We start from the raw sequence: 13,763 nt of genomic DNA, 5'->3' as shown, positions 1-13,763 counted from the left end.
GGACCAAACATATGTGCTTTTGCTTGCTCCATACATTTTGATTTTTACAAGGTACCATGTATGAAGAACCTCTTTTTTTTGTCAAAATGCAACCTGCAGCTTGGTTAAGAAGCGACTTTGATCAGATATTTTAGGCATGCTCAATTTTAGTGACATTTAGTTAACTTTATACAGTTAGCTCAAATAAGTAGAGGCTTATGTTACTGCAGCAAAGGATACCCAGGTTTTGGTGCTTGCTGGTGGACAATCCGTGCATGTATTCTCTCCCTGTAGTTGTGGGCTACTGTACAGGGGATGGGAGGGTTGGTCAGCCACGGGCACTCCAATCTATGCTCCTGCGCCTCAGCAACTTCAGTTCATGCTCTGTCACAGCAGCAGGAGGGTTATCAACCTATTTGACCCCTCATGGCTTCAAGATTAAGTGGCAAGCCTGCATGGGGTTTTTCATAGATGCCTTCATCTCTTTAATTTCAGCGTCACACAAAGCTGAAGGATACAAGAAACCATACCAGTTATTGGGCATCCTCCAACATTCATGCTATCTCATCAAGGGCATCCTCTTCCCACTTGGGGCTTACCTACAATCAGAGGGTTGGTGGCATGCTTACACTGGCTGGATAGATGTCATGTGCACACTCTCCCCAGTGTGATGTGGACACGCTTCTACCCATTGGCCAGCTCAGCTGCAAGATATGTGTCGATTCTCAATTTCAGAATTTAAAGAGAGGAAATTATGCTTCTATGTGAGAAATGATGAGAAAATATACGAGAAACACCACCTTCCGATGCTCCAGACACGAGAGATGGAAACTGGTGTGAATCCACCATAGTCACATGGGACGGGGAACGGGGATGGGGAACAGTAAAAGGCAGGGAACGGGGACCGGGGGGGGGGGGACAGGGACGGGGACGGCATATGGAATATGCAATTTATTGAAGGATCCTTACATAGACTACAAAAAGCACACTAAAGAAAAGAACATCTATGTTTTTACACTTTGAACTTTGAAGGCATCACTTTAAAGTTTAAAGTTTTGAGTTATTTAGTAAATGCACATTGCACCATGCAAACACCGAACATGCGCTGATAAGTATACCGACAAACCAATATATAAGCATGGAATGATGATCACTATCAAATAACACAAGACTAGTGTCTACAATGCACATAAAGTGCCGAGTCAAGACTCAAAAGTCAAAACAATGAAACATAGCTAAATGATAAATCATAGAGCCTGCAATGCTCAATCGGAGGCTGGAGCATGAGAAGTACTGGTCTCATGATCATGGCTGCCTACATGACCAGTCTGAAAGGTAGTGGCATCGATCTTTGGGCTCCGTTGTGTCGCCGCCTACCCATTTCCCTCCTCTTGCTCCATCTCCCATTGGGTAAAGGGAGTTGCCTTTGCAGTCGCACCCTTGCAAAGCATTCGCAAGTTTGCACTTACAAAGACAAGATCATTGGCCTTTTCTACACCAAGGCGGTTCCTCTTCTTTGAGGAGCTTATAGCTTGGTTGAGAATGCAGATAGCCGTGTTGCAGCTCAGGCCCATCTGAACCATAGTCTTCCCACCACAAAGCAGCTCCAACCTTCAACCTATCCTCCTGTGTATTCGCACAACCAAAAGCATCACGAAAGGATATGTATGCAGCAAGCTGGTCTCTAATTTTGTGCCTAATGCTTCCATCTGGCACCTAGACGATCCAAGATACACCTCCGGCCATCACTGACCTCTCTATCACTCTCTCGTCCATTACCCTGAAACTCAGGGTCCATGTATGTAGCTGCATGCAAGGGAGAGGCATAGGAGTTCCATATCGTCACACATAAGGAATGAATCTCCTCGTATCTATCCTCATCGGGCTTTAACTCTTGCAACTTCTCTATCATTCTATCCATCGCCTCATAAGTGGTGAACTCGTCGCTGATGAAGAGCTGCCTCAATGCACCACTACACTCCCTCAAGTGGACCAGCATCAAGAAGTTGAAGGCAAATCGGGTGTCTGAGTATTTGAGAAGTGAGAACCTTGATTTCTTGGAGAACTCGTGGCGGAGGAACTGATAGTTCAAGACAAAAGTTACCATTTGATTGGCCTCTTGAATGATAAGCTCAATCCATGACATCTTTCCAATATCCTTTAAAAGATTGTTCAAACAATGTGCCATACAATATGACACAGTCATGTGTGGATACATGCCCTCAATGATAGCTCCATCTGCCCTATTTGCAGCCTCGCCATCTGCAACAAAACCCACCACACATTCCGGGGCCATGAGCTCAATGTCACTTGCCCACTCCGCTGCAAGCACAGCACGTCTTTACTCTTCCCTGTCCCTGAGGCATCATGTGAAGCAATAAAGTACATCTCGCCACGGAAATATGCAACGAGGCCATGGATGGACCGCTTTTGTGTGTCACTCCATCCATTCGCAATGAGTGACACTCCATTCTTTGCCCATAGCCACTTTGTGTTCTCTGCAGCTTGCTCAACAAGGCGCTTCTCCTCGTCGAGCAATGTGGTGCGCAAAGACTCCGATGATGGGGGGGTGTAGTTTGGACCATACTCCCCAATCCTCTGCACCATAGCCTTGAAGTACTCGGATCTGATCACAAAAAGAAACACTTGTCAACTTTCAAGAATGTTGAGGAGCATCTTCACCTCATAAATGTCAACGTCGCTGTCCTTGTGACAATCAAGTCATCAACATAAATGACTACTAGCACAATGTCCTTGTCAGTCTTTTTCACATGAGTGAAAAATTTGTTGTAGATATCTAGAATCCAATAGTGACAAGATACTATCCTATCTTGTTTGACCATGCTCTAGGTGTCTGCTTCAAGCCATACAGGGCTTTACGCAACCTGCAAACAAAATCTGGGTATGTAGTCCTTATATCTTGGTGGCTGCACCATGTAGACCTCCTCTTGGAAATCACTATGTAAAAAGACATTCTTTACATTCAACTGTAGCTATAGCAATGATTGTTCTCTGGGTTGCCATCCTAGCAACTAGGCTAATAGCCTCCTCATAGTCAATGCCATAGGTTTGTGCATATTCCTTGGTACCAATCTTGTCTTGAACTTGCTCATAGACCCATCTGAATTATGCTTTGTCTTGTAGACCCACTCGCATCCAATTGCCTTCTTCTCCTTAGGCAAGGGCACTAAATTCCATATCTCATTTGTATCCAATGCAGCCATCTCTTCATCCATGGCATCTTCCCAAGGCTTATATCCAAGTACCTCCTCAAAACATGTGGATTCTATCTCTTATATTGCTTTGATCTATATATCCATTATATCTCAACCTATCCACTGGATATACAAGAGCCACGATCCCAAACTTCTCATCAAGGCTCTGTTTTGAGCCTCTATTCCCATCAACAACGCAAGGCTCTGTTTTGAGCCTCTATTCCCATCCAAACACTTTTAAGTATGCTAAATCTGGGTTTCAGCTTGTAAACTTCTGTTCAGGCGTCATACCATGAATTGCTGTCTGCAGTTGTCAAATCCCCACGGATCCCCTCGTGACCGATCTTGGTTCGAAACTCGAATCCTGCAAACAAACGAACAACAAACAACAAAGGGGGTGCAGGCGTGACTCACCTCCCAACCATGACAGCTGTGGGCAAGCCCACAGTCTTGGCTGTCCCCACCGAGCCACGAGCTGAGCTAACTAGGTTGACGTACCGACCAATCTCCTCCTCGCGACGTCCCATACCGCCACGAAGCTGCCCTCGCGGGCCTCGAGATTGCTGCCGGCCTCGGCTGCATAAAGCAAGTGCACGTCTGCACTAGATCCAGGCTCCAAGACCATAGAGCTCTCACAAACTTGCAAGACTCTCTATATACAATAACTAACCTTGGCTACCCTTTTATAGGCTCTTGGCCGGTCATCGGGCGTCCACACTTGGGTGCCCGCCCGTCCATACTTGGGTGCCCGCCCGTTAGTATTTCCCTAACACAGCTCGTCAATCAGCCTGCCTAGTTCCAAGCTTCCCCAAGTCTCGAAACTAGTCTTACATGCGTATAGCACACGGTAGATACACACTGCACATGACATACTCCCCTTTCTCTAAGAGCTCACTCCTGAGCTCACTAAAAAGCCAGGGTAATCTCTTTGAAGAGTAGTCAATGTCTCCCATGTAGCGTCCTCCTCAACACGATCCTTCCACTTAATCTTGTATTCCGTGATAAGCGTATTACGCAATCTTCGTTCACGAAATCCAAGAATCTTTTCAGGTTCGTGCAGAACAAATGTCATGTCGTGGACATCTATAATTTCTTGAGGAGTAACTAACTAATCTGCTCCATCCAGTACTTCCTTAAGTCTACTGACATGAAATACAGGATGAACTTTCACATGAGAAGGCAAATCCAATTCATATGCAACTGAACCAATCCGTCGTGTAACACGAAATGGTCCACAGTATCTAGGGGATAATTTCGGAGATCTACCTATCCGTAAAGTCTCGGAATCTTTCAGAACTCGCAAATACACCATCGTTCCTTCAGAGAACTCTCTGGGTGAACGATGTCTATTAGAATAAAACCTGTCTCGGTCTTGAGCACTTCTAATAGATTCCTTTGCAACTTGTAACATTTCTTGCATATCTTGCAAAAAATTATGTGCTGCATCATGCTGAAGTCCTGAGAATCCTACTGTAACAGGTGATCTTGGTTGAAAACCATACATAAGCATGAAAGGACTAAAACCTGTACTCGTATGCTTAGTACTGTTATATGCAAATTCTAACATAGGAAGATAATCCTCCCATGAACTCTGTCTTTTGGATACATATGCTCGAAGCATATCCTCCAAAATCTGATTCACTCTTTCAGTCTGGCCATCAGATTGAGGATGATCTGAGGAACTCAAATTCAAAGTTGTTTCCAACTTCTCAAAAACAAGTTTCCAAAAATCACTCGTAAACTTAGAGTCTCTATCACTGACTATGTCCTGCGGTAACCCGTACAGTCTAAACAATTGCTTGATAAACTGCCGAGCTAATCGCGTAGCTGTATAAGTCTTCCGGGTCGGTAAAAATCTAGCCATTTTTGTCAAGCGATCTACCACAACCCAAATAGAATCATGGCCTTGATGTGTTCTTGGCAATCCGGTAATAAAATCCATGGAAATACTTTCCCATTTATTACCTGGGATTTGCAAAGGATGCAACAACCCAGCCTGTCTAAAGCGTTCAGCTTTATTTGCCTGACAAATCTGACACTTGAGAACATAATCTTCTACATACCCTTTCATCTTCGGCCAATAAAAAGTGTGTTTCACTAATGATAGCGTCCTGTGTACCCCAGGGTGTCCAGCAGAAGGGGCGTCGTGACACTCCTTAAGAATCTTGGACCTGATGTCCGGGATCTGTGGTACACAAATTTTGTCATTACGGAATAGCAAACCATTCCGAATCATCCACTGACCTCCTGCAGCCTGAATAGTAGACTGCTCAGTCACCGAGTCTTGGTCAATCAATGAGCTCCCGTCCTGGATCTTCTGCCAAAATGGACCAAAATAACTATCAGTCCTGCAAAGCCCTCTCAATGATTGAAATAAGTCAGTAGAAATCTCGGTGAAAGACAAAGTATTCACCTCTCTAATCCGACTAAGCGCATCTGCAATATTATTCATGGATCCTTGCCGATAACGTATCTCAAAATAAAAATCTTGCATTAACTTTGCCCAATGAGCTTTCCTGCCTCTCAAATCATCCGCATCACACACATACTTGATTGACTGATGATCAGTCAATACCACAAACTTGGAGCCATATAAATAATGTCTCCAAACCTTGAGAGCATGAATCACAGCATAAAGCTCCTTCTCAAGGGTTGGCCAACGAGATTGAGTGTCATCTAGCTTTTTACTTTCAAAAGCAACCGGTCTACCATCTTGAAATAAAGCAACCCCGATAGCATAGTCACTGGCATCAGTTTCAAGAACATAAGGCCGACTAGGATCAGGCAATGCTAAGATAGGTGCTTCCTTGACTTTATCTTTCAAAAGTCTCAAGGCCATATCCAAATTGTTATTCCAAGTGATAGGCTGATTTGACTTACGTCCACGACCTTTCAATAAGTCGGTCATCGGTAGTGTGAGCTGAGAGTACTCCCGTACAGATTTCCGAAGAAAAACAACAAAACCGAGAAAAGAACGAAGTTGTTTCACTGTTCGCGGTATAGGCCAGTCCAAAACCTTCTGAACTCGGTCATAGTCAATGCTCAACCCAAAACGAGTGATCTTGTGTCCCAAGTAAATAATGTCGGTCATAAAGAACTCACATTTACTTAACTTAGCATATAGTCGATTCTGTCTTAAAATAGATAAGACAATCATGAGGTGTCTGACATGATCCTCAAGAGTACGACTATAAATCAAAATATCATCCCGGAACACCACCACAAATTTTCCCAAATGTTCATGAAAAAGATCGTTCATCATTTGCTGGAAAGTGGCTGAAGCATTGGTTAACCCAAAAGGTAATACGAGAAACTCGTAATGGCCATACCTAGTCCGAAAGGCGGTTCTTTCGACATGCCTTTCATGAATACGTATCTGGTGATAGCCAGTACGTAAATCTATCTTTGTGAAATATTTCGCTCCTGCTAACCGGTCAATCAGGTCATCTGATCTAGAGAGAGGATAACGGTTCTTAATGGTCAGCTTGTTCAATCGCTTGTAATCTATACACATTCTCCAGGTATTGTCCTTCTTTCTCCTAAGCAACACAGATGCACCCCAAGGTGATTTACTTGGACGGATCTGGCCCATCCTCAAATAATCTTCGAGTTGTTTAGCCAACTCATCTTCCTCGGCTTGGCTCATCCTATAAGGTGGAATAGTGACAGGATGAGCACCAGGGATCAAGTCAATACGATGATCTACTACCCGTTCAAGTGGTAAACCCGATGGCAGTTCCTTAGGAAATACATCTTGAAACGAATCAAGTATCTTCTGTAATTCTTTGCTTTCAAACACACTTAATTCATTCACATCCATGGAAGGGATGAGAAAAGAAGAAAGTGGAATCAATACACAATGGAAAGCGGTATACAAAGAAGAATCTATTATATTTCCAAAATCAATTGTATTTACAAGAGGTCCCTGAGAGGGATGGATACAATCACCTAAAATACTATACTTGGTGTCCCTATGCTGAAAAGAAAAAATATGACTAGACCAATCTATCTGGACGTCAAGAGTCTTAAACCACTCAATTCCTAATAACAAGTCTATATTTTCCAGATGCATAACATAGCATTCCAGAGTATCGTTGTAGTCCTGAATCTGGATTGGAAGCATCTCCACCTTGCGATCCCAAACTTGTCTTCCCGCAGGTAGACGTACCTCATAGGTATGGTCCCTAAGTGTCGTATCAAGACTCAATTTCTGCACAAGTTTGTAGTTAACAAAATTATGCGAACTACCAGGGTCTAAAAGAATGTGAATTTTATGGCCCTTCACTTCTCCATAAACTCGGAGAAGATCATGCATGCCAAATACCTTAGAATTGAACAAACAATCAGAACAAGTACTAGGGCGAGAAAGTACAGTAATTGACGTACCTGTCAAAGACAACTGGTTAGCTGCCTTTGGCTTGGGTCCTGCGTTTGACTTGGTACCCTTTTGCTTTGGGCACTCATTACGCATGTGTCCTTTTTCTTCGCAGATAAAACAACGTCCTTCCTTCTTGAGCTTTAATGCCCTAAGGAGTCGTTTCTTCTTTGCTGGTGTCGAACTTGAATTCTTCGAAGGTTGGTCCGAAGACTTGCCTTCTGTCGTGTTAGCCATAGGTGTGGAGAACTTTCTTTTATGCTCGTTCCCCTGCTCGGTAACGGGTTTCGACTTGGAAGAGACCATCGTATCATCATAGATACGAGCTGAATGAATGGCCTCGTCCAAAGTTTTACATTTGTTATTTTTAACCTGTAATCGGTACGAGTCTGGTAAACCAGCTACGAAAAACTCCAAAAGAGTAGTAGGATCCATCTTTGTAGCTTTCATCTGCGAGTCACGAAACTTCTGGAGGTAGATCTCATAACTGAGGTGCTGCGAGGTCATGGTCAAAGCTGAAAACCGGGCAACAACATCGTAATCATCCTCTTTCTTGAGGAATTCTTTCTTGAAGATATCTTCAAATTGTGCCCAAGTTGTTGGCTTAGGGTTGAGTTCCTTCCACCAAAGCAAAGCTTTGCCGGACAGGAAACCTGCTGCTAACTGGATCTTCTTTCCATCATCATATGGATGAAACTGAAAGTGAACTTGCCACTTGTGTAGCCACGTGTCCACGATCTCCTTGGTGCGTTGCTTTTGCTCGCCCCCGAACGGTTCCGGAGTAATGTTGGGGCCTAAAGCTGAAGCCAAGGTATCCATTCCTGAGAAAGTAGAGAGGGTAGTGGTCAAAAGAGCGATGGAGTTCTGCAAAGCTTGCATCTGGGCTGCGATTTGTGCCTGACGTTCCGTCGAAGAAGCTTCGAGAGCTACTTTGAACTCTTGGAAATCTGATTTTGACACAAAATCGTCAAAAAGATCGGCATCGGTACCTTCCATAGCCGGCAACCCTTCGCGTTCCACAAGGAGCTCCAACTCTGATTCTTGGGTCGACATCGTGAAGAGGATACGTGGAGAGAAAATTTGATCTTTGCACAACAAAAGTGCGAGCGAACTTGAGAGCTTGAGAGCTTGAAAACTTGAGAACTTGAGAGATGTGTGGCAAGAAGTCCACTTGAGGGGTTTATAAAGGTTTTCCCAAAGCCAAAAATCTGCAAAAGCTAGGCTTAGCTTTTGCTTTGCTTTTGTTTTTTTTTTGGGGGTTTTTTTTCTTATATATATAAATATATATATATATATATAAATATATATATATAAATATAAATATAAATATAAATATAAATATAAATATAAATATAAATATATATATATATATATATATATATATATATATATATATATATGGATATATATATATATTCTATTTTCTTAAAAAAAAAATAAAACACCTTGGAAACCTTAGGGACCCTCGACTTTTGTAAAAAAAAAGTTTAAGAAAAACAAAAAAGCAAAGCGCCATATCGGGTTGGGCGCATATGTTTGCTGTTTTGCTCTTTTTTTTTTTCCAAGTCCCGTCGGGAATAGCGCCGTCGGCGAGCTGCTGATGTCATCTGTCGCCGTCGCCAACTGTTGTGCCGGCGCCTGTGCGACCTGCGCCAGCCTCGCGTAGGCCTCAGTGTGCCGGCCTGCTGTGCGTGGCCTGGGCGCTGGCCGGGCCTGGGCATCAGCTCGCCTGACCTAGCCTAGGCGCCTACGTGGCTTGGCTGCCTGGCCGCCTGGCTTGGCAGGCCTAAGGTGCCTTCAGCTGCCTATAGCCCAACGTCAGCAACACCTGTCCCAGCCTGCAGCGCCTCTTCTCAACAGCGATCTCTTTCTCTTGTTCGAACCAGAAAAGCAAACTTGCTTTTTTTTTCTTTTTCCTCTCTCTACAGTCATGCGACTGCACAACGATTCACCTCTTCCTTGCAAAGCAAAAAAGACCCTACTTAACGACCATCCCCCCCATCAACATGGGTGTCTTTGATGAAGAAAAAACACATACTAAATCTGAAATCTGCAGTATGCACAGAAAAAACAGCAAGCTTTTTAACACATAACGTTCTTCGACCTCTTCTTCTCTACCTACCGACTTGCTCGTTCACGAGGTATGCTCTGATACCACTGTCAAATCCCCACGGATCCCCTCGTGATCGATCTTGGTTCGAAACTCGAATCCTGCAAACAAACGAACAACAAACAACAAAGGGGGTGCAGGCCTGACTCACCTCCCAACCATGACAGCCGTGGGCAAGCCCACAGTCTTGGCTGTCCCCACCGAGCCACGAGCTGAGCTAACTAGGTTGACGTACCGACCAATCTCCTCCTCGCGACGTCCCATACCGCCACGAAGCTGCCCTCGCGGGCCTCGAGATTGCTGTCGGCCTCGGTTGCATAAAGCAGGTGCACGTCTGCACTAGATCCAGGCTCCAAGACCATAGAGCTCTCACAAACTTGCGAGACTCTCTATATACAATAACTAACCTTGGCCACCCTTTTATAGGCTCTTGGCCGGTCATCGGGCGTCCACACTTGGCCGCTCGCCCTTCCATACTTGGGTGCCCACCGTTAGTATTTCCCTAACTTAGCTCGTCAATCAGCCTACCTAGTTCCAAGCTTCCCCAAGTCTCGAAACTAGTCTTGCATGCGTATAGCACACGGTAGATACACACTGTGCACATGACAGCAGTGGTGGGAGTTCTGTGCATAATATGAATTCTGGTTGCTACTGTTTCAGTCCAAAACTAGGGATTATTTCTTTCTCATTCAGCAATGTACTTGTAACTTATGTAATATGCATGTTCTTCCTTTTTGCAACTCCATTGTGCTGTGGGTTGTACTTGCATGTAATGTGAGGACTTCTCAGTCTATTAGTGATTTATAAGACATGATTAAAGACATAACACTGAAAGTAAGATGCTTAGAGCAGAAAGCTGTGTGTTGCTGCATTTAGACACAAGGCCTTGTTAAATAGGACTTGAAGAGGTACAAATGAAGAGGCACATCCTTGATGAAAGGGTGTGACTCTTGAATGAGTAGTTATGTCCTTTGGATGTAAAGATGTGTTCTTTGATCAATAGATGTGTCTCTTTGAATAGAAGTGTCCTTTGGTGATGACCAATGTAACAAGGTGTGACCCTTCACTGGTGTCCCTTCAATGATTAAGAGTAATTAAGAGAGATTTAAGTCACAATCATGACATCCAAAATAAGATCCAGGGTTATATAAGTGATTGGTGTTGACTAAAGAACTCTTGAAGTAATTCTGGGTATTGTTGTAGATCTTCATCACTCTTTGCTAAGTTGAATCTGAATCATCCAAATCTTTTCATTGTACCAAGAATTCTGTAATAATCTTTTGTCGAGTTTCTTTCTGTCGAACATCAAGAATCTCCTTTGGAATCAAAATCATGTGTTCATCTTCAATCTTTAGAACATAATTTGGAAGAGTGGAATCTCCTTGTACAAACTTCTTGATCCATGATATATGAAAAGTCGGATGAATTTTTTTCCATGAAGGTGGTGCAACTTATAACTCAAAGGAGAATTCTTCTTAATAATCCGAAAAGGACCATAGTAACGTGGTCTTAACTTCAGAAAAACTGATTTCACTGTTTTATATCAATGAAGAGCGACGAACAAACGAACCATATCACCTTCTTGAAATTCATCATGTCGGCGACGTCGGCTAGCTATTTGTTGATATCGTTCTTGAACTTGAATCCTCTGATCTCTCGAACTTGAATAAGAATGTCTTGCATTTGTTGAACTAATTGATCCACTAATGCCACCTTGTGTTGAAGAGCAAAGTTGGATGGCACAAATGGTGTATGACCATAAGCGGCTTGAAAAGGACTCATACCAATTGTTGTATGATGAGAACTATTGTAAGCAAATTCCATCAATGGTAAATAATCTACTTAAGCATGTCTAGCCTACTTTATTTCATATCAATTAAACTAATAATATAATAATTACTTTTTAAATCAATTATTGAATATCAAAGCCCTTTATGGCCATTAATGTCCACCCTAGCTTAATCTCTAGTAATTCTCTATCCTTTTAGAGACTCGATTAACATTTGATCGATCAAAAATACTAATTGTATTAGGCACACGTAATTCATAGATCTATGTGGTGTATAGATGTAATAGACTAAATCATGTCTAACCCCCCTTGGGAGTAAACATTGAGGTGGAAACATCAACTTTTAGTGTAAATCTTGTAACAATTAAAAAGATTTTTTTCTAATAACATTTTTCTCATGATAGTAATCAACCAGGTTATTATCCACCTAAGGGTGAGAAGAAGGCCATCAAATTATTGAGTGTTCACCTTGTGCATGGCTTGTCCACACTAATGAGACTGAATATAATTCTGAGCATCTCTTCAAGAATTTGATTAACTCTTTCAGTTAGGTCATTTGTCTGTGGATGATATGCTGAACTGAATTACAAATTTGTGCCAAGTGACTTGAAAAGTGAAGTCCAGAAATGTCATGTAAACTTAGGATCTTGATTTGAAGTAATGGACTTTGGCAATCCATGTATCTTGAAAATATACTGAAGAAATCTTGGGTTTTTATCTCCTGGAGATCCGTACGCTCAAAGAGTCCATTATCAGGAGCAGACGCCCGACTGGCAGGGAGTCCACACAGAGACAGATTACTGACTTCTTTAGAGGGACTACCCGAGAGGACACACAGCCGATAGCCCAGCAGTGGGCACCCCGTGGGACTCTAGTTGAGAGAGCTATCCAGTTGGGCAGATCCAGACGCCCGAGGGTTCGCGGATCCTTACATCGGAGACGGTGCCTACACCGGAGGATTCAGAGCATCATTGCGAGGCATCGGGCTCGTCCGACCAGGCATCTCACTATGGCAGATATCCAAGCCATCCGGCAGAGACCCATGCTAGAGCTCCTAGGATGATTACGACTCCAGCCATATACTGTTGTACTCCTCCATATTCATGTATTCATGTATCCATGTACTCGTGTACCCCATTTTGACTAGTAGCATTAGCTTCCCACTCTCCCTAGTTGCTGCTTCCGCATGCTCCCTACTGATGTATTGTAGGGCTGGATACTTACCTTGAGTTCTTTCTTTTCTTTTCCAGACAGTGTATTAGATGTCACATGGTTGTAACTTTGGTCTCATAGGTCACTTTGGCCTTTTGAAGACGTTAATATAACATTTCATTTCATTTCATTTCTCTCCTTCTCTATTGCTGTGTTTTTCTGCAGTGCACTTGCTCTCGTGTTCTCAGATTTTGGCTTCATCTCCGCTGCATATTCTGATATGAGCAAGTCGGTAAGAGGTGTTGCAAGGTTGGAAAACTAATGGACATGGGTACTATAGGCCTGGCAAAGACCTACGAAAGAACGGATTTCTTGGGCGGTCTTAGGAATGTCCCAATCTAAGATTTCTTGAACCTTTGATGGATCCAGTCTAATCCCATCGGAACCGATGATATAGCCCAAATATTGAACTTCCTAAAACACCAAAGACAGACTTTTTGGCGTTTATGTAGAGCTCATTCTCTCGCAAAAGTTGCAAGACTTTCTCCACAGTGGGATATTGGTATCTTTTTCACATCCTCTCATTCGGGACCCTATTGGCAACACAGGGCTCTTGATTGGTTGAGATCTCCACCTTGCTTGGTGTGAAATCTCCATTTTGTAAAAATTTTCATACTTAATAATAGAAGTCTCCTTTCTGAAAAAAAAAGAGGGAAAAGGATCATATGCTCGCAAGAAACATTAGGCATGTGCGGAGCTAGCAAAGTAGCACACCAATGTTAGAGAGAGAAGCTCTTTCACACTTCCACCGTGGGACCCCCACTCTCATAATTTTTATGCCTTGTAAATTTTTAAGAGAAGAAAAAAATAAAATAAAACGTCTGGATAATTCATAGTCACAACGCAACGAGAACGGGAAAGGCCCATGCCATCTGGAATGGGAACGACATATAGGGATGAGGGAATGGGAACTCCACTCAACACACACACACACACACACACACACACACACACACACATTAAAAGCTATTTATATTTCATTTAAAACATGACAAACACGATACATTATGCATAGCCATTGTGATTGATCATGAGACTTGACTCTCGAGTACTCAAGAAAAATAGAAATAGATCCAACATCCA

At 42.9% G+C, this 13,763-nt stretch overlaps 1 protein-coding gene across 1 annotated transcript in view; it reads left to right on the top strand.

Annotated features, from left to right (window-relative positions):
- The window catches only part of LOC147612766 (uncharacterized), a 31,856-nt gene that overhangs the window by 1,163 nt on the left and 16,930 nt on the right, over positions 1–13,763 (top strand). The window lies entirely within an intron of this gene.

The sequence above is a fragment of the Cibotium barometz genome, chromosome 45 (assembly GCF_041138505.1).
Source record: "Cibotium barometz isolate CiBa-2024 chromosome 45, ASM4113850v1, whole genome shotgun sequence".
In the NCBI taxonomy this organism is placed as follows: Eukaryota; Viridiplantae; Streptophyta; class Polypodiopsida; order Cyatheales; family Cibotiaceae; genus Cibotium; species Cibotium barometz.
The sequence above is the reverse complement of the archived record's forward strand: the minus strand, read 5'-3'. Positions and strand labels throughout refer to the sequence as shown.